General features: G+C 36.5%; 1 protein-coding gene across 3 annotated transcripts in view; it reads right to left on the bottom strand.

Annotated features, from left to right (window-relative positions):
* Positions 1-20,507, bottom strand: part of LOC127630750 (sodium-dependent phosphate transporter 2-like) — a 53,011-nt gene extending 32,504 nt beyond the window's left edge. Inside the window, exon 1 of one of the 3 annotated variants that reach the window (XM_052108497.1) lies at positions 20,018-20,507. The gene's annotated coding sequence lies outside the window, so the exon portion shown is untranslated. The remainder of the gene's footprint in view (positions 1-20,017) is intronic. The other 2 variants (XM_052108498.1, XM_052108496.1) reach the window with 2 other exon arrangements.
* Between the last annotated feature and the right edge of the window lie 1,437 nt (positions 20,508-21,944).

The raw sequence follows: 21,944 nt of genomic DNA, 5'->3' as shown, positions 1-21,944 counted from the left end.
TCAATACAAGTAATAAATAAAAAAAATAGCATGATTCCTTCGAATGTTTCTCAACTAGGTAAACATTGTTACCTACTAGGATCCAATGCAGTCAGTTTAATTTTTTCTAAATTATATTTTTTCCCCCAAATTCCACATTTTCCTATTTTTCTGAATTCCACATTTAAAGTTAAATTTAATTTTATCATCAAAATTGTGTATTCCAGAGGAGTCACAGAACATGCGCTAAAATGTGCGTGTGAGCATTTAAAGGTAGCCGTCTGTCATTCAGACAGAGCGTGATGTCGGTATTGAGTCGGTGCTCTGTACCAGTAGAAACACTGGTATTGTTACAGCTCTTTTATTTTAGCATCTACTTGGTACCAAAGTACTGGTAATTTTGACAACACTAATGCAGGCAGACACACACACACACACACACACACACACACACTCCTAAATTGACACATACATTTTCCACACATGGGGCACGCACTCTTCGAACACTCTTAGACTCAACAGTTCATTCTGTAGCTTTAGCAAATAAAAATAAAAAATACCATCAAATTCAATGTACAAAATTGTGGCATATGGAGATACTGTATGGTGGAAAAAACATGCTATGAGAGAAAATTATCACATTAGTAAATATAACTTAAGAGGACAAGCATTAACTCAGCTAGCAAGTACAAACACGATGTATTAAAATAGACAGCCCAGGCTAGTTTTTACAATGCATTCCCCTTGACACTGACATGCTCTGTCTAATGTATGACGTACATACAGAACCTGTTGCATTAAAGACCACAACCCACAAAGAGAAAGAGAGAGAGAGAGAGAGAGAGAGAGAGAGAGAGAGAGAGAGAGAGAGAGAGAGAGAGAGAGAGCAAATGCAACAGTAATGACTGCAGCACTCTAAACTCTATTGAAGAGTACTCACCTTCTGGCTATGCAGTAGTAAGATTTATTCCCTTTTTTCTTTTTTGGAAAATGGGATTGGAAAATGGTTTGAAAAATGAGAGATGGACAGATCAAACATAAGGGATAATGAATGAAAGGATAGGAAAATGCATTGATTTACTGACTTATGACTGACACAGAGACAATGAATTCAATGTTCAATGAATTTAAAGGGGGGGGGGGGAGATCGTTGTGCAAAAGATAATCTAAAAGTATAAAGAATTGTTAGATGGAGAGTCAGGCGCATTGCAGGACACAAGCCACTTGATTCTCATTGAAAAACCTGTCACCACAGTCTAGACTGCTTCTTAAAGAGAGGCAGCAGCATCACAGGCTGAGCCAGCCAATCATACATGCTCTGAACAGGAGTGGTAGCTCTGATTGGCTAATGCTACATGGGGAAGGAGGAGTGACAAGCCAATCAGAGCAAGGAGCAAGGTAGGAGGGTGAGTTATTCCACTCTAACAGTCAGGAAAAGGCATGCAGTCACACCAAGGACATTCAATGGTGTATGCACTGACTGCTGGCACCATTATATCTGCATTATGACTATCTAAAGGAATTTAGCATGAAAGAAAAACAAATAACCGTAAGCAATATGAAAATTAATTGACAAAATAAAAGCACCTCAGAACATGAGAATAATTTCTCTTGCAATTGCAAAAGGCAAATACAATAACTCAAAAAACACAAATAGTATTTGTTGTGCAAACTTCCATGCAGAAAACAGGATATAAATGGTGTATACATGTATTTCTATGGGTATATAAAAAAAACAGGTACTTAGTCGAGATTGTCTTGCAATTGTTGCCACAACACGAGGAAACACGACCAATTTGTTTGATCATTTACAGTGCATCCGGAAAGTATTCATAGCGCTTCACTTTAACCACATTTTGTTATGTTACAGCCTTATTCCAAAATGGATTAAATGTCACTCTTCATGTTTGAACGTGTTGTTTTTTTTGTCTGGAGAGGTGGACTGTGAATGAGAGGGCACATGATAGTGTGAATCATGCTGAAAGCACCGATTGTTTCGACCACTGAAAAAGAGAAAAAAGAAAAGAAAGAAAGGGAGGCACAGCGAATAGAGAAAATGTTTATTACTATAATGAGATTATGAAGTCAGATGCAATTTTATTGTTCTCTGTAGAAGAGATTAGTGTCAGCAGGATTCATTCTTCAATGCTATAAATATGATTCATTATTATTATTATTTAGTTTTCAAATTTTTTGTTTGGTGATATCTTTTGAATATATTTTTTTAAATATTTGTAAAATAATAAGTGATAGACCAATAAGATTATCAGATGATTACCATGTGGCTGATTAACAGAAATTCGTTTTTGCTTTGAGTCAAATTCTAATGAGTTTTGTCAATACTGCATATTCTCTGTATTTTTTCTAGAGATTTTAAGGAAATATTGTGTTGTTAAATAAGATTTTTCATTTCATCTAATAAATTGTGTTAATAAATCATATTTAGAGGTCGAGCGATAATGGATTTGCAGATGCCGATAACTTAAGTGGTGGGAAAGGCCAATAACGATTAATCAGCTGATAGTTTTTTTAGATAGAATGTCAAGAAAATGTCTTATAATTTCCTTACTATGACGGGCACAGACAAAGAGTCCTAAATTTGTGAATTCCCTGATGCGGTTTATTGTTCAACCAAAATCCCCAAAATAACCAGAACATTTTAAGATTTGGTGCATAATGCGGGACATTTAAGTATAAACAAGCAGATACACATAAAACAATTGTCATAGATTTTCACTGATAACAATAGTTCCAAAAAGCAACTATTGGCACCAATGAATCAGTAAAACTCATATATCTGTTTACCTTTAATATTATTTGCTATTATATACAGGTGCATCCTGTTTCCACTGATCATCCTTGAGATGTTTCTACAACTTGATTGGAGTCCACCTGTGGTAAATTCAGTTGATTGGACATTATTTGGAAAGGCACACACCTGTCTATAAAAGATCCCACAGTTAACAGTGCATGTCAGAGCACAAACCGAGCCATGAAGTCCAAGGAATTGTCTGTAGACCTCCGAGACAGGATTGTATCGAGTCACAGACCTGGGGAAGGGTACAGAAAAATGTCGGCAGCATTGAAGGTGAATGAGCACAGTGGCCTCTATCATCCATAAATGGAAGTTTGGAACCACCAGTACTCTTCCTAGATCTGGCCGCCCGGCCAAACTGAGCGATCGGGGAAGAAGGGCCTTAGACAGGGAGGTGACCAAGAACCTATGGTCACTTTGATAGGGCTCCAGCATTTCTCTGTGGAGAGAGGAGAACCTTCCAGAAGAACAACCATCTCTGCAGCACTCCACCAATCAGGCCTGTATGGTAGAGTGGCCAGACGGAAGCCACTCCTCAGTAAAAGGCACAAGACAGCCCACCTGGTGTTTGCCAAAAGGCACCCGAAGGACCCTCAGACCACGAGAAATAAAAGCACCGCTCATTACCTGGCCAATACCATCACTACAGTGAAGCATGGTGGAGGCAGCATCATGCTGTGGGGATGTATTTCAGCGGCAGGAACTGGGAGACTAGTCAGGATCGAGGGAAAGATGAATGCAGCACTCTACAGAGACATCCTTGATGAAAACCTGCCCCAGAGCACTCTGGACCTCAGACTGGGGCGAAGGTTCATCTTCCAACAGGACAACGACCCCAAGCACACAGCCAAGATAACAAAGGAGTGGCTATGGGGACAACTCTGTGAATGTCCTTGAGTGGCCCAGCCAGAGCCCAGACTTGAACATCTCTGCAGAGATCTGAAAATGGCTGTGCACCGACGCTCCTCATCCAATCTGATGGAGCTTGAGAGGTCCTGCAAAGAAGAATGGGAGAAACTGCCCAAAAATAGGTGTGCCAAGCGTGTAGCATCATACACAAAAAGACTTGAGGCTGTAATTGGTGCCAAAGGTGCTTCAACAAAGTATTGAGCAAAGGCTGTGAATACTTACATACATGTGATTTTTTTTTTTTTTTTTTGTCGTTTTTTTATTTTAAGAAATTTGCAAAGGTTTCAAACAAACTTCTTCAACGTTGTCATTCTGGGGTATTGTTTGTAGAATTTTGAGGAAAATAATGAATTTAATCTATTTTGGAATAAGGTTGTTACAAATTTTTTTTGGGAAAAAGTGAAGCGCTGTGAATACTTTCTGGATGCACTGTAAATCAGCACCACAAATCATTGTGCAAAGCCAGATCTAAATGCCGTCCAAAGCAAAACACTAGTTCAGATGCCTTTGCCAGTGTTACACCATACGAGAAAGGTTCCAAACGGCAGAGAAAAAAAAAAGAAAAGAAAAAATAAAAAGAAAAAAAAAGAAAAAAAAATAAATAAAAACATTTTTTAAAAAAAAAATCACAGATTCAGTAACATTTCACCTTGCGAAAGACATGGTACCAATTAACACGTTTACCAAAGAGGATTTAAAAACATGATCCGATCGCTTGACAAGCGGTATATAATACAATCACGCAACTATTTTTTTTAGCAAAATATAAAAAAATATATCTTTTATAAACATTTTATTTTATGGGTTGGTGTATAGCTGCACTTTTTTCCCCAAAGGGTTTAAATTAAAATATATTTATTGTTTAGATTTCTTTAAAAAAGTGGTTTGTAATCTAATTTGTAATATAATGAAATGTTAAATTACTTATTTTATCATTCACATTAATGCACTATTGTGATAATGAAACTTCCTTACTGTAATGCTCTGTTTTAACCAGGTTGGAGTACAGAGATAAAGCCTCCTGTAATCTCCTGGACCCCTTAGACACCACACTTCATTCACAAATGAGCCCCTTTATTTTAGGGTAAGCAACATGCATTATTAATATCATAACATGTTAGATCATTGACTTTAGGGTGAATTGATAGAGGAGTGAATGAATACATGAATACAATGGAACCATGGTGAATTAAACAGTGTATTCATTATTATAATAAAATAAACTACCCAAAATAAGTCAAAAAGTCATTTTCAGTTTCTTTTTTTAATTAAAAGTTTCCATTAAGATGCAGTTCCCAACAAAATCACCCCAATCATTCTAGAATAATTAATTCTTCTCAAATAGAGCTATTCAAGTCATCTGGCGAAGTCATCCTGTATTTTTTCATATCGCAGAAAAACTAAATATCGCAATGTCAGTTTTTTCCAATATCGTGCAGCCCTAATTATAATACAAATATATAATAGCAAATAATATTAAAGGTAAACAGATATATGAGTTTTACTGATTCATTGGTGCCAATAGTTGCTTTTTGGAACTATTGTTATCAGTGAAAATCTATGACAATTGTTTTTTGTGTATCGGCTTGTTTATACTTAAATGTCCCGCATTATGCACCAAATCTTAAAATGTTCTGGTTATTTTGGGGATTTTGGTTGAACAATAAACCGCATCAGGGAATTCACAAATTTAGGACTCTTTGTCTGTGCCCGTCATAGTAAGGAAATTATAAGACATTTTCTTGACATTCTATCTAAAAAACTATCAGCTGATTAATCGGTTATTGGCCTTTCCCACCACTTAAGTTATCGGCATCTGCAAATCCATTATCGGTCGACCTCTAAATATGATTTATTAACACAATTTATTAGATGAAATTAAAAATCTTATTTAACTACACAATATTTCCTTAAAATCTCTAGAAAAAATACAGAGAATATGCAGTATTGACAAAACTCATTAGAATTTGACTCAAAGCAAAAACGAATTTCTGTTAATCAGCCACATGGTAATCATCTGATAATCTTATTGGTCTATCACTTATTATTTTACAAATATTTAAAAAAATATATTCAAAAGATATCACCAAACAAAAAATTTGAAAACTAAATAATAATAATAACAATGAATCATATTTATAGCAATGAAGAATGAATCCTGCTGACACTAATCTCTTCTACAGAGAACAATAAAATTGCATCTGACTTCATAATCTCATTATAGTAATAAACATTTTCTCTATTCGCTGTGCCTCCCTTTCTTTCTTTTCTTTTTTCTCTTTTTCAGTGTTCGAAACAATCGGTGCTTTCAGCATGATTCACACTATCATGTGCCCTCTCATTCACAGTCCACCTCTCCAGACAAAAAAAACAACACGTTCAAACATGAAGAGTGACTAACCCTCTCCAGTACATCATAGACTGCCCAACACCTCTGACAATTGAGGGACCTCTGTGGTCCCCGAGCTGACCAAACAACCCTCAGGTCACACATCTCTCCAGCCTAAAATAGCAAAGCCTCAAGAAGCAATCATTCATCCACTGCAGAGGCTCTAGCTAAAGGTGGCGGTTGCGGTTATTGAAACACTCTCCCCAACAAAAGCCATCAGAAGCGGATGACAGCCTGTCAGACAATATCATAAGCAATTCTGGGACTCACCTCTCTCACATCTACACATCTACCTGTCTCACAGACCAAACGCACAACCAGCAGCACGTCATGCTCTGTTTTGTTCAGTGCATGACGGTTTTATCAACTAGTCCTGTGGCACTAAGATACTGAAAACAAGTATGTGCAGACTCAGGCATCATGTGAGATAATATATGGGTGGTTTGTGAATATTACATTTACATTACATTACATTTATGCATTTGGCAGACACTTTTATCCAAAGCGACTTACAGAGCACTTATTACAGGGACTATCCCCCCAGGGTTAACCTGGAGTTAAGTGACTTGCTCAAGGACACAATGGTGGTGACTGTGGGGATCGAACCAGCGACCTTCTGATTAACAGTTATGTGCTTCAGCCCAGTTATGTGCTTCAGCCCACTACACCACCACCAATCCACAAACAAAAAACAAAGAGTACAAAGGATGCCTTTTAACTTTTATGAAGCAGTGAAGAAAGAGACTGAAAACCACACAATAAATTACATTGTAGGCACTGTTTACAAGTTTTACAGTCTCCACTGTCTGTCTCTTTAGAACTTTTTAAGATGAGATTACAAATGTGTAGCCTGTGACTTTTTTTAGGGGGTGGGTGGTATGACCAAATTCACAGTCAGTTCTTATTCTCTATATACTGTATCACATTAACAGTGTATTTCACAATATTGTTATTTTAGTATGTAATCCATGAGATCATTGTGTGTACTGTCTAACGGTTCATTTTGATGTAATTTAATCTAATATTTATTAATTTAAAATCTTGTAAATATATGAAGCTAATGAAGATCCTGGAAATTAACACATTCATTTTGAGACAAAATAGGAGAGGAACGTGGAAATTAGGACCACGTTCCCTTAAAAGTTGAAAAAACGTAGTTATTTTAATATTTTTTAACAATCACATATCTGTAGGTCAATTCTCTTCATTTTAATTTACATTTTGTTATTGTTTTATTTTGTAATCAATGCAAAATGTTGTTCAAATCATTAACATTAAGTGAATGCATTCCTATATATTTACTGTGCATTTTCACATTGAGAATACACCCCGTTATAAAATGATTCTCAGTGTCTTGACTTGTTTGTGACACATCCCACTCTGCCCTTTCACATTACTCAATTTTTCTTTGCCATTCTCACATGTACAGTTGAAGTCAGAAGTTTACATACACCTCAGCTTTTCACAATTCCTGACATGTAATTGTAGAAAACATTCCTTGTCTTAGGTCAGTTGATGCCACGGAGAATAGCATGGGTCTCCACATGCACTACGTCTCCGTGGCAACGCGCTCAACAAGCCACATGATAAGATGTGTGGATTGATGTTCTCAGAGGCAGAGGCAACTGAGATTCGTCCTACACCACCCAGATTGAGGCAAGTCACCAAGCCACCACAAGGACTTGGAGAGCATTGGGAATTCCAAACTGGGGAGGAAAAAAAAAAAAAAAAAGCATTTGAATGACTTCGACTGTAAATAACGTATCAAAGTTGGGATGGGCATTTTCGAGTAACTTTGTAGTTGAGTACTCAAACCCACAAAAAATGAGTAATCAATTACTCAAATTAAAATCAGCATTAAAAACAAGATATGAACGTGACATTTATATTTAGTTTTATTACCAAGAACGGTTTCAAAATTATATATTCAACAAACTGCTTTTGTTTTGGGGGAAAAGAAATTTATGAACAAAATGTATCAATTAAAGTGGAATTAATAAGAAAAAAACAGTAAAAAATCATTTGCACAAACCCACAGCTTACATAGAAACCAATACTGACGGCATTAGGATAATACACATATAAATACTTTGCATCTACTGTCAACAACATGCTATCGCATTTTTATAATTTCACATTTATTATTCAGAAAAACAGGTGAAAGTTGGCTTTTTATAAAATGTGCTCTATGTTCAGAGACTTAACATACACTGTTCTGATATGTTTCACTTAACACTGTATTTTTTCCACCATAAAAGCAGATCCTCGTCCACTGGTCTGCATGACTCCAAAAGAACCGAATACCAATAGAAACATTGAAAGCGTTGTATTACCACACTTGCTTGAAAAAAAATATGCCATCATATCTTCTTCTCTTATCCAACATGATAACTGTGAGATGTGGTGACAGATACAGGGGGAACAGTGTAATTCAACATTGCTCAAGGCAGGCAAGCACGAAAATGAAAATTAATTTGCAATATTCGAGTAGCATTTTTAATATTCGACAAGCTGGTGCAGAATGATTAATTGACTAGTCGATTACTCGTGCACATCCCTATAACACATTCCTTCCCATTGAAAATCCTGCAAATATTTCTACCACATTATAAATGATACAACAAAATCTCTATAATGTTTGTCAATAATCCATAATTCAAATATTGTTTTAATTTTATATATAAATTGTATTATATTATGAAATATATTTTTGGATTAGGTTAATGATTACATTTTTACTAAGTCTGAAGACAGGAAGACACGTCACTTAATCCCCACCTGGCAGGACACAGAGGACCTTGAGTCTATCAATGCTGCCCTACACCCTCTCCAGGACTTTACAGATGCACTTTCTGGTGAATCATATGTCAGCGTATCCTACCTGAAGCCAGTCCTGCATCTCCTGAAAACAGCAACCCTGGCTGAAAAGGATGATGACACAGACCTAATGAAGGCCATAAAGTCAAGGCCCCTATATGGAGGACAAATATAGTGACTACATAAGACAAGAGAGTATTCCAGATATTAGAGCAAGAGTCAAGTTCGAAATGGAACAGGAGGCACAAAAGGTAACTTGTTTTGTTTTTATGTGCGTCGATATGCAACAGCAATAGAATGTGATAAAAATTAATGCTATAAGAGAAAATAACATAAAATAGCAGCAGATGACAACATTTAAGTAGCTCTAAATTACACTACATACAATATGTTATAATAGTTTGTTATTAAAATACATGCAATCCAAGCCATTTAGTTTTTTACACTGACAGGCAATTTTTAAATGCTTACATAAAAATGCCCAATTGCTCAAAATGACATTGAATTGAAAAGACAGTTCTCTGTTTTTCAGGAGAAAAGGGCTTGTCTCAGCACCACAGGTGGCGTGCATTAAAGTGCATCAACATCCACAGTGAAGAAGGGCAAGCGGTCACTGGGCAGCTTCTTTAAGAGCACTCCTGTGCCCCCTGCTTCCTCTGTGCAGTTGGAGGACACAATGGAAGCTGAGCCAAACAGCTACCTCATGACTCCTGCTATTGATGGAGAGCAAGATCCCTTGGCTTGGTGGAAGGTACATAGGGTTAACGTTCCAAGGCTGAGCAAACTGGCTCGCAAAGACCTATGTATACCAGCCACAAGTTCCCCATCGGAGAGACTCTTTAGTGCTGGCGGAAACGTTGTGACATGTGAATGCTCATGTTTGAAACTGGCAAAGGTAGACATGTTAGTATTTTTGGCCAAAAATGTTTATGTTGTAAATATTGTACTCAATCAAGTGTTGACTTGGGGAGAAGAAGACATTTCAGCAACTGATTGTAAGGTTTCGGTTGGAGTCAAGATTTGTGCTGCACTTTATTTTGTAATGCCACTTACTGGCAGCCTTTACTGTGTGAAGAAAATGTTAAGTTTAAAGTATTTGTACTTGAATGTGTGCTGTGCAATATTTTAAATACTGGTTATCAGTCCTGACTGTTTTAGTTGATTTTGAATATTTTATGTAGCATTTGTGATCATTGTTTTGTGTTTAGTTAATATAAGCCAGACCTACCTAATTCAGAAAAGCTTGTTTACAGAAAGGTAAGGTCATTTTATTTGTTCTTACTAGAAATTGTTTGCACTGGATATTTAAAAAGAAATTGTAATAAATGTTGAAATCAGTTAATATCTTTTCAGTTCTTTTTCTTGAATTAGAATGCATTCTGTAGGCAGTACTGACTGCATTTTAGCAGCAAGAAGCTAACCATCTAATTGGATAGAAAGGCACACTGCATCTGCTAGACTACAAGGTAGTGGAGGGGTCTACAGTTAAAGGCACGAATTTTGCCAAATCGCACAGCCCTAGTGTCCATGTACATATTCTCTCATCAACTGTAATACTTACAAAACACTCTCACAAGAATGCGAACAAGAACAAATGCACACAGACACCCTCGTGTTTAAGTGTGACTCCTGCTCTAGTGCCAAGCAGTAATTGGATATTTTTAGATGGGCACTTTGCTGTTTGTGTTGTGTTAGCACAAGTAATGAGCGCTTTGGCGAATGGTTTATGGAAAATATTATTTAAGAGGCTCCCATTCACGTTTCCTTTTCCCAGCTTGAATGCTTTGGAAAGCAGAAATAGTTAGGAAATGCCAACGAAGAGGTCTTGTGCTAGTAATAAACCAACTTATTTGTCTCTCATCCCAGAGCTTTTTCATTAGAACCCTAATTTATATCAGAGGTATATGTTTGTCACAATGCCACTGATTACAGCAATAACAGTTTAACCTCCAATAATGGCACAGTCTTTATGCAGTTGCTGATATTCTTCTTAAAAATGTTGTGTTATACATAAAAGTCATACATATCTGGGATGGCAATCAACATTCTACCACAAATGCCGTTTATTGAGATTAACATGTATTGATCCTGGAATATTCCTTTAAATCAGGTGCCACCTCTGCATTGTGGGTTCACAAAAGCCGACAAAGAGCAGAAAAATACATTTTCAAACTGTGTCACATGACAATAATCGCTTGTATTTCAAGAAATTAGTTTCAACTCCTCAAAATGAAGCATGCAAAATAATTTTATGAAAACATATGCTCTGCATTACTTTGGCCATATTTGTTTTGCAAGAAGTGTTTATATATATTTTACTATCCAACAAAAAGTATTACAATATGGTTATTTAATATATTAACTAATTTTTAATGTTTTTCTCTCTTTTTTTTTTTAAGTACTACAATATATTGTGATATACATTGGTGGCCAAAAGTTTGGAATAATGTACAGATTTTGCTGTTTCGGAAATAAATTGGTACTTTATTTCACCAAAGTGGCATTCAACTGATCACAATGTATAGTCAAGGACATTACTGATGTAAAAAAACAGCACCATCACAATTTGAAAAGTCATTTTTTATCAAATCTAAACACGCCTCATTTCCAGCAGTCATCACTCCAACACCTTATCCTTGAGTAATCATGCTAAATTTGTTAATTTGGTACTAGAAAATCACTTGGCATCATATTAAACAAAGTTGAAAACTATTTGGTTTGTAAAATGAAGCTTAACATTGTCTTTGTGTTTGTTTTTGAGTTGCCATAGTGTGTAGTTTGTCCAGCAAAGTGCGCTCCAGCTCCATTGTTTACAGAGCTGAGCTGACTGTGGTTCTGCAGACAGTATGGAGTTAAGCGTTGCAGTGTAAAGTGATGCAGTGTTAAACACTGCAGAGTTAAGCTAACTAGTTTGTGAAATACATACTGGAAAGTTAATAAACAAGGACCCAATCATTTTACCTTTTCAATATAACCTAATTTCCCCTAATTGACAGGCAGTATTAAAATAGTCAGCATTTGACTGATACTAAACAGTATTACTGATGCTTATTTAGCTATTTATTGTATTTTTATTTATTCTTAATTTTTTCAGTGTTCATTTCTAGAATTTGTTGACAATGTATAATAATGTCAAATACTCTTGGATTAAAATATTTGGTTAAGAAAGCAGCCTTCTGAGTAACTTTGCATAGTCATATCGGTGCAAAATCAGTACACAATTCACATAGAAAAGGTCTGTTCTCATTCCAGCTCAAAAAATTTGCAATATAGGCCACCATATCTGTAATCTGTGAATTTTCCGGCTCTAAAATTGGTATCGATCTCAAAAATCCCATATCAGTCTGGCTCTTCTTGAAATGGCCAAAAGTTTCATAAAAAGTGTACACTACAATCTTCAAAGACAAAGGACAACTGGCTCTAACAAGGATAGAAAGACATGTGGAAGGCCCAGATGTTCAACTATATAAGAGAAGTACTCTAGTTTGAGAAATAGACATGTCACATGTCCTCAGCTGACAGCTTCATTGAATTCTACCTGCTCAACACCAGTTTCATGTACAACAGTAAAGAGAAAACTCAGGGGTGCAGGCCTTACGGGAAGAACTGCAAAGAAAAGGCCACTTTTGAAACAGAAAATACAAAAAGAAAAAAGTTAGAGTGGGCAAAGAAACACAGACATTGAACAACAGATAATTGGAAAGAATGTTATGAATCTTAACCACATTGAACTTTTGTGGGATCAGCTAGACTGTAAGGTGCGTGAGTATCAGGACAAACTGACAGCTAGAATAACAAGGACCTGCAAAGCTGTCATTGCTGCATGTGGAGGATTTTTTGATGAGAACTCTTTAGTAATTTTTCAAATTGTAATAGTAATTAGTCATGTTATTAATATCCTGTCTATACAATGTGATCAGTTGAATGTGTATTCTTTTGATTATCAAAGTGGCATTCAACGGATGACATTGTAGAGACAGGATATTAATAACGTGACTAATTACTATTACAATTTGAAAAAAATGAAAAACTACTTCAAAAGAGTTCTCCATATACACATATATTTCATCTGGCAGCCAAAAGTTTTGAATAATGTACAGATTTAGCTTTTTTATGGAAATAAATATATTTCATCTGGTGTGTGAGCAGTGTTACAATGTCATCTAGGACTGGTGCCAGTTGCTGAGGAGTAACAACCAGACAACCACCACACGCAGCCATGTATTTCCAAGTGACACAAGCAAAAACAAACCATCTTTAGTTCTTTATACACACTGAGGTGAATACTGGCAAAGCAAAACCTTGTTTGATGTCAAGGGGCATGTAAAGGGTGTTTACCGCAAGGTTCTGGTCTTCCTCCAGTTTCCTTGTGTAAACAACAGTTCAAGGAAAGGTCCTGTGGATTCCACTACCTAATTTATTCAGGTGCATACTTAGAATTAAAATCCAAACAAGTGCACATGGAAAACAAGTGCATTTAAGGCATTTAATTTTACTCTGTTGTAAAAACAAAAGCTTAACGTCACTTAACCTGGTTATAAATTGTGTCACAGCATTTCATTTGAAAACCCATTAATCTTAATAACAGCAAAATGGAGACAGAGTCTTTACTTTAAGAAAAACGTTAGCTCAGCCTGTTCTAGCACAAAAAAAACACAACATCTACTTTCTTGTATGGAAAGCTTTTACAGGGTTCCCACTCTTTTCAACTAATGAATTTCCATGTCTTTTCCATGACTTGAAAGCTAATTTCCATGCCCAAACACTTAGCTTTCCATTCTGAAAATGGCACTGAAATCACATAATTAATAATAATGAAAAGAAAACACACTATTGTTTGATAAAAGTTCAACTAAAAACATTTAATTTTAAACTGAATCCATACAAACACATTGTCTGAATCCTAAAATGGGCGGGGATTAGCAGCACATCGTTGTCTCTAAGGGTGCTTTCACACTTGGTTCAGTCGCTTGGACAGCACCTGGGTTCTTTTCCTCCCTCCACCCCCGCTGGTCTCTGTTCACATCATATTTGTGGCAGGGCGGACGGCGGGGCCGGGTCGTGATCATACATACCGGGTCCCGTATTAGGCTAATCAAGCCTCTGAGGTTTAAAGGTCGACTGCAGGGGATCGTGCGGGGGAGAGAGATCGTTAATGGACATGTCCGTCATGTGTGTTTTTGTGTCTTCTTTTAAGTTCATCATTAAAACTATTATTTATATTGAAAAGCCGGTTCTCGCCTCCTCCTTTCCATTGATCCCTTTACAATATTATTTCAGTCTTAACAGTGTTCCGATAGCGTCATCAACGTAAGTACATGTAACTAGGCAACAACTCAAGAAGACATCAGCTTTGCTGTGTTATTAAAGTACTTATCTCTCTGGATTTACCACCAAAACTTTACATGCACAGAACGACACTTCTGTTTGTCTGCCAAAGATTAATTGAATGTGCAATGATGTGATGAATATTAGAGTTTGTCTGCCTCGAGCCTGTGGATGCGTTGCAAGAGATGTGAAGAATGTGAGCTGCTCTCTGAAGGAGATTTATATGGACACAAGCAGGTGTGAGAAATGCATTAAGGTATAATATTTGCGATCAGGAACCAGCAAAAATGTGAATTTTTCGTCATTACAAGCGGTTCAATTCGGCGATTTGATAAGATTGCATTCATATCTGCAGCGAACGGTACTGGAGTTCACATGGACCGTACCCCAGACCACCTTTTCAAGAAGACTTGGGTGTGGTTCACAGGTGTGCACCAGAATTAGGAAAACAGCATCCACATTATCCAAACGAACCAAACTTTGACGTTATTCTAAACCAGGTGCGCACCAAAAGTGCTAGTGTTAAAGCACCCTAATTGGTCAGGTTTTCTTCATAACATGATATATTTTAAAATCTTCACCATGGGTTTTTAATCCAGTGTAATGTAACACCCTGGTTAAATATTTTAGGCCAGAGCATAATAAATAAAAATATATTAACTATAAAAAAAAAAACATGATTTTCCCATGACTTAAGATTTTATTAATTTACATGACTTTTCCAGGCCTGGATATCACAATTTTAAAATTCCCTGATATTTCCAGGTTTTCCATGACCGTGAGAACCCTGTTTTTAGAACTTGCTTTGTATAAAGTACTAATATGGTCACCTACTCTCCTCTTGGTTATGTCATTCCCTAAGAGTAAATGTTTTTGAGTGGGCCACAAGGGATGCTGTTTGTTTTAAATCCTCATTGGGTGGAATACAGCCACAACATTCTTCATAACACCATCATATCCCTTTAAAAAGAAGAATTACCCATTGTGTTTAAAAGACCACCTCCCTGCAGTTCCTCAGACATATCAATGACTTATTGTTCCTTTTGTGCTTCAATGGGCATGGCAAATGGGAAACTTGCTCTCTTTTGAGAATGCCAACCGGAGAGCCAAATGTTGTTGGGAATGGGGATACACACAAAGTTGTGTTGTGAGTACTGGCATTCAAAGCTCAGAGGGAGCATATGGAAAGTATTGCGAGAGCACCAACAGGGAGCATGGAAGATGGGTAATTCACTCCTGCCTCATCCTTATTTAAAAGTACAACTCACTAATTTACTATCCCAAACTTGGAGCTTCCTTACTGCCCTTAGATGAATAAAATCGAATAAATACATAAATTAAATAAATAAATAAAAAAAACAGAATGGCAGAAAGCAAAACCCAAGGAGTGATTCTCACGAAACTTGTCATGAAAATGTCCTGGTTATATAATTTTTACATAAAGAAATTAAATATTTTCTATATGCAAAATATATTTTTAATTTGTTTCTTTTGATTGGAGTAAAACAACCATCTCCACTCACCATTAAAATATTTTAATTGCTTTCAGAAGTTTTATATTGCTTAGCATTAGATCAGGTTAACGGTGCAGTTCACCAAAGATTTTAAATTCTGACATTATGTACCCAGTCACCACCATTATGTTGTTCCAAACTTATATGACTTTCTTTCTAACATGGAAAACAAAAGAGACAGAATGTTATGGAATGACCCTTGTTACAATTTACTTCATATTCACCTTATGCGCCAGAGAAACTAGCACACAGCCATCTTGAAGATTTTGTCTCTGAACTTCCATTCAAGCAGTTCTATTTTGATGTCTATGGTGATGATGTCAAAGTGAAATTAGCCAGCTGAATTGATTTACAGAATATAGAGTTGTCAAAAGCTATCATGAGTATTTTAGTGTTCAGGGTATGTCATAACAACTGGAAGCAGACCGGGGAGATTTTAAAACAAGAGTACATCATTAATAAATACGCAAGATCTTACCTTCAAGCTGTGGATGTACTAATGTACCTTTGTGCTCATGAAACTCCAAGGAGACAACAAAATATCTCTGTAAGACACCTCTGGCCATCTTCTCATGTCATTCACCCATGGCGTTATAGTTAAGGTAAGCAGATTTTTTTGAGCGTTAAACCGGGATGGGGGGAGGGGGTGACACTATTTATATACACACACACACACACACACACATACATACATACATACATACATACATGTGAAAGTGTACATTTTATTTCATATTCTGCTTACAACCATTTTAATCACCTCTAAAACAGGTACGGTGACAAAATAATTTTAAAAAGTACAATTGTAATTTTCTGTAATGTTGAACTTGCATGTGTAATAATATGAGCCGTCACTGTTAGACATTTCATATCAACTACACATTTTAACACAAATTATTAACAAGCTGAAATCTAAAAACTAAGCAGAATTACACGTATAACAATTAGACGATTATGTTGTGAAAAAGTGCAGGGCGTCAAAGCTGTCCGAATGTGATCTGCCAGGTACAATTTACCTCCGTGAGTGTAGGAAAAAACAAATATTTAGAGTGACCGAAAAAAAACCTCACTAGCATTTTCATGTAGTAAAGGGGTGCTATACACTCACACCATCAACTCATGGTGAAAAATACTTTCTGTGCTCCCACATGTAATCCATTTTGATCAACTCTTCTCAGTAGATTCAATACAAACAGGAAGTTAGGTAACAAAATTCAGAAGAGCGGAGTGCGGCAAAGGGGCGGGCTGAAAAAGGTGAATACGGAGGGGGAAAAAGCAGCATTGACATGTTTCAATGCTCATGACAGAATCTTCCTTTTTGGGTGAGCTAGCTCTGTATCTTAAGAGTTTGTGAATAAATGGAATACATTTTGAATAAATTGCTGACCAACCTGTACATTTCTTTTTTTAGCAAGTGCAACAACTCAGCAAACACTTATCTGATGTAGGCCCTGCTACATAAACAATTGCTTGTCTGATTCTATCACAATATGCACACACAACATGTGACGCAGCACATGTTGCTCTGTTAAACTACTGGATTTTATGTCAAATATTCTGTCTTATCTTCATGCAAGTAAATGAAGAGAATCATTCTCATGCAAAGAAGGTAACTGAACTGTTCAGAGATATAGGCCTATATTTCAGTGATAACATTCTGCCCATTCAAGTCTGGGGAAATATGTAAACTCAACAGAAGGTGAAGTTTGTTTGTGCATTGCCTTTTTAGGCCCATAAAAGGGTGATTCTTAATAAACCCGTCAAGAACACACCCTTGTCCTATTTTACTTCAAAATCACATGAAACAAGTAAAATATTTAGCATATGGAAAATGAAGCCTATTTTTAGGTCCATTCAAAAAAAAAATAATTGTAAAATGTTTTAAACTTTATTTCAAATACAGCTATGCACAATTCTCTCATGAATTCTCATTACCTCAACTTGTGAAAACAATTTTTTTTATTAAAATGTAAAGTATTTATACATCATAGTATTTCCTTGGTACTGCCTTCATTTTCAATTATTTTATAAACAAAATCTTTGCATTACAATAATAAGAATTGGAGAGTAAAATGTGCTTAAAGTGTCCAGAAAATAAAGTTCCAATGCAAAAAAATATTGATGCTCATATATGAATGCTTCATTTCATTTATGCAAAATGATATATATTTATATGATTTGGATTTAAATATGACCTGGACCATTTGAATTCAATTTGAATAAAAAAAAAAAAATACATCTGTGCCACAGTGTTGTTTTGATTCATATAGCTTACAGTCTGCTCTTGAAAAACTGGATGTAAGTGCAGTGGTGTATAGTAACAAAGTACAAATACTTTGTTACTATACTTAAGTACAGTTTTCAATATTTGTAAATATTTGATATTGTAAATATTGTCATTACTTTTGGGAACAAACAAAGCAAAAAATAATAAGCTGCACGTGCAAAATGCATGCAGATCAGCGATAATGATGTCTGATTCGTGAACAAATCCTTTCAGCCTAATCTTTTACATTTGACTCCTTTGAACCGATCAAAAAATGTGCTTTAATAAGTTTAGGCTTAAACATTATGAAAGCTGTGAAATAATGATGAAGTTATGTGTGATCTGTCTCCCGCCTTTCCAGGAATCCTGACCATATAAAAGACAATCAAACACATTTAACTTTTACATTTAACTAAGTTGTGATGTGTATGACTATGAATAATAACCAGCACTCATGAAAATGTCCAACAATATTATTTTTATATACTAGGGTGTTCTGGATGGTTGCTGGGGCATGCTATGCAGTTGTCAAGGTGATCTGCTGTGTGTTTTAGTGCACTGCCACAGTATGTTGTTGCCAGGTTGTTATGCTGTTGCTATATTGTTCTGGGTGGTTGCTTATTGGCCCAAACTAAAAGACCCCACTCCACAAGTCTTTGATCTGGTCACTAAAAATGCCTCAGGTCCCTCCTTCAATTTGTTATGAACTGTTTTTTTCCCCAATCATATTTGGTCTAATCCACATATGTTTAATCCACATAGCTAATATAAACAGTATTTCAGTAATGTTGTGGTTTAAACTGCATTCAAGTCCTCCTGGGAAGTTTATACTTACAAGTTCAGAAGTCGTAATTTTGATGTAATGAGCGTTCAAGTGATTTTAGTTGGACAGAAGAAAGTGTAATCGAGCTTGAAATCATGATCGTGCCTGAAGACCGCAATAGCAGTGTGTACATGCATGTACAATGAAAAAGGAATTATATTGTTGTCTTTTCTCACGCTAAACCTGCTGGATCTCTTTAGAAGACACTGCTTAAACTACTAGAGTCATATGGATTACTTTAATGCTGACTTTTTCTCCTTTTCGGAGCTTCAAAGTTCTGGTCACCATTCACTTGCATTGTACGGACCTAAAGAGCTGAGATATTCTTCTTAATATCTTAGTTTGTGTTCAGCAGATGAAAGAAAGTTACACACATCTGGGATGGCATGAGGGTTACTGACGAACTGTCAGAGTTAATGATGAACACCGCCAATCAAGTAAGTTGCCATGGGTTCAATTAACTGTTCTGTAATTTAAGCTATTTAGTCTTACTTTTGATACTTAAGAACATTTAAAATCAGTTACGTTAAAACTTTTACTTGAGTATTTTTTTCATGAGCTACTTTCAATTTTATTTGAGTCAGTTTTATATGAAGGTCTCTTCACTTTTCCTTAAGTATGACGAATGGATACTTTATACAACACTGTGTAAGTGCAGCATTTTGTTGTGGATCGTGTAAAAAGTGTTCAGAGTAAAAGATGTTTTACTTACAAGACGTTGAGTGTATAACGCCCCCCAAATCACAAAAGCCTAGTAGTATTCGTTACAGTCTGCCTCGGTTACCGTCTTAAAGGATTGTACCTGACTCGTGTGACCTCATCCAAATAAATAAAACAATATAAATAAAGACCACATCGACAAAAGCGCTGTCATAATCACTAAACAAGCCCTCCCGCTAATTGCAAAGCGATTATAAACATTAAAGACATTCATATTAGATCAATCTTGTACTGCCCCTTAATATACAACCACTTTAGACAATATCCTCCTGATATCCCAATGCCACATGTAGACGATGCAAGCTCGAGTAAAAAAGTAACACTAAAGAATGGGCCTTATTTTTCATTCATGATCACATGGTGCACTGCTTACAGACAATATTCCCAATCGCGTGGATCTAATCCATTGACGAATTATAGACGGTTTGACAGCAGTCAGTGGACAGCTCTTACTCACCGGGACGAGAATCCTGTCCGCCTGGGACGTTTTACGTGCTTCTGGTGATGAGTCTAAAAGACCTCGCTTATTAAAGCGAATATTCAGCGCTGAGATTCCTAAACGCTCATTCAGCTCCAGCGACCATGTTTGTCCAGACTGACTGACTGACTGACTGACTGACTGTTTCGGTGACTGTTGCTTGTGTTCATCCGGGCGCTTGAGGGATCAGGGGGGCACGAGTTTTCCGTGTGCGGGCGAAAAAGGGAACCCGTCGGTTCGATGTAATGTTCTTTTCCGAATTCACCTCACGTGTCAGCCAAATGTCTGTAGATTTGAGCAAACGGGTCTTTTATCAGGCTTCGTTTTGGACTAATTTACATGTGACCGTTCTGGAATTATTTTAAATTCTGAGAGCGCGAGGTCATTGCTTTTCTGAGGAGGTTTGATGATGTACATCATATGACAGATTGTCTTTTCATCCATAATTGAGCCCGATTCGGATAGGAATGCGTTAGATAACAGTAAATTGTTTGGATTATTGATATTTTGTAAGTGGGCAGCATTTGCGCGCTCTCACCACATGCGCGCGACACGAGACACGTTCAGGAGAGAAACACGTTGAGGGCAACGAGTTCATTGCTTCATTCTCGAAATTATTTCAGATTAAATTATCATACTGCATCGGAATTTGTAGAAGGGGGATCAAGTAATATTTTGGCTTGAACGGTGTATCAGTCGAAATGACGAATTTTGTAGGTTAAATTCAGCGATGCAATAAAGGCTACCTGTGAGATTATTTATGATAACGCATGAATTGGATATAAGTATCTGAATAACATTTAAAAAAGGCAATCATTTTGGAGCCGTGTGCAAGATAGTTATTAAATAATACCTAGGGTTGAGTTTCTGTCAAGAAAAGGCAAAGCACCCCAAATGCCAAAATTGGTTAACAGTGCCATCTGCTGTAGTATCGTGATCATGCAAAGATTGATTTAGTAAAACTAGAAGTCCTTGAGAATGTTTGGCCTAAGCAACGAAAAAAACCAACAACAACTTTGTGAAGCTCGCAAACCTCTCCAACAGCATCTCGCATGTGAACAAATCAGTTGCCAAGTATTGGGTAATGAGGCAGAAAACATTTAACACGTATTCAGTTCAGGACATTTCTTAGTGGGCAGAGGCTGGCAGAGCAAAACAAGGTCTTGCTCTGTGACTACAATAACTGCAGCACTGTTTCAGTGAATACAGCAACAAGAAATTTAACTTTTGTGCTTAATTGTATCAATTAGCACTGTGTTTCTTGGCAATACAGGGTTCCTGCGAATCCTTAAAAAGTCTTTAAATGTCTTAAATTTAGTTTTCCAAAATGTAAGGTCTTAAATATTTTGAATGCCGGGGGGAATTAGCACTAGGCAAAGGTAGGCAACCGCCTAGGGCCCACCGAAGCAATATGGCCCCCTAAAACTACAAATAATATACTTTTTTATTATCATTAATGCTATATAATGTGTGCTGAAAATTTAAATATCACTGTTACAATGCCGAAATGATTGATATTGCTGTTATTGTCAGCACCATCAATGCAAGCAACACCTCCCCCTTAGATCAGGCTGTAATGTATAGGTTTTATGCACAAGTGCATAAAAAGGTGAAAGTGAGCCAAACCACTCGGACAGTTTCGTGTGATTTCACTGTATACTCTGTTGCACACTAAGCACAACAATGTAGCTTACAATTGTTACAAACTGAACTGTTGCAAGTTCAGTTTGAATTGAATTTGTGGAGTCAAAAGAAATTAACGGAATCAAGACTTCCTAAGATAACACTGGCTTTCCAAACGGATCAGATTCCTGCACTGCCATCCGCCTCTGCTTCCACAAGCACAGCACTCACTATAGTCACCAATACACAGTTGATGATGATTGTGATCTGGGCATAGAAACTC

Source organism: Xyrauchen texanus, chromosome 37, assembly GCF_025860055.1.
Source record: "Xyrauchen texanus isolate HMW12.3.18 chromosome 37, RBS_HiC_50CHRs, whole genome shotgun sequence".
NCBI classification, from domain to species: domain Eukaryota; kingdom Metazoa; phylum Chordata; class Actinopteri; order Cypriniformes; family Catostomidae; genus Xyrauchen; species Xyrauchen texanus.
Note: the sequence above shows the minus strand (reverse complement) of the source record. Positions and strands in the feature narration are given on the sequence as shown.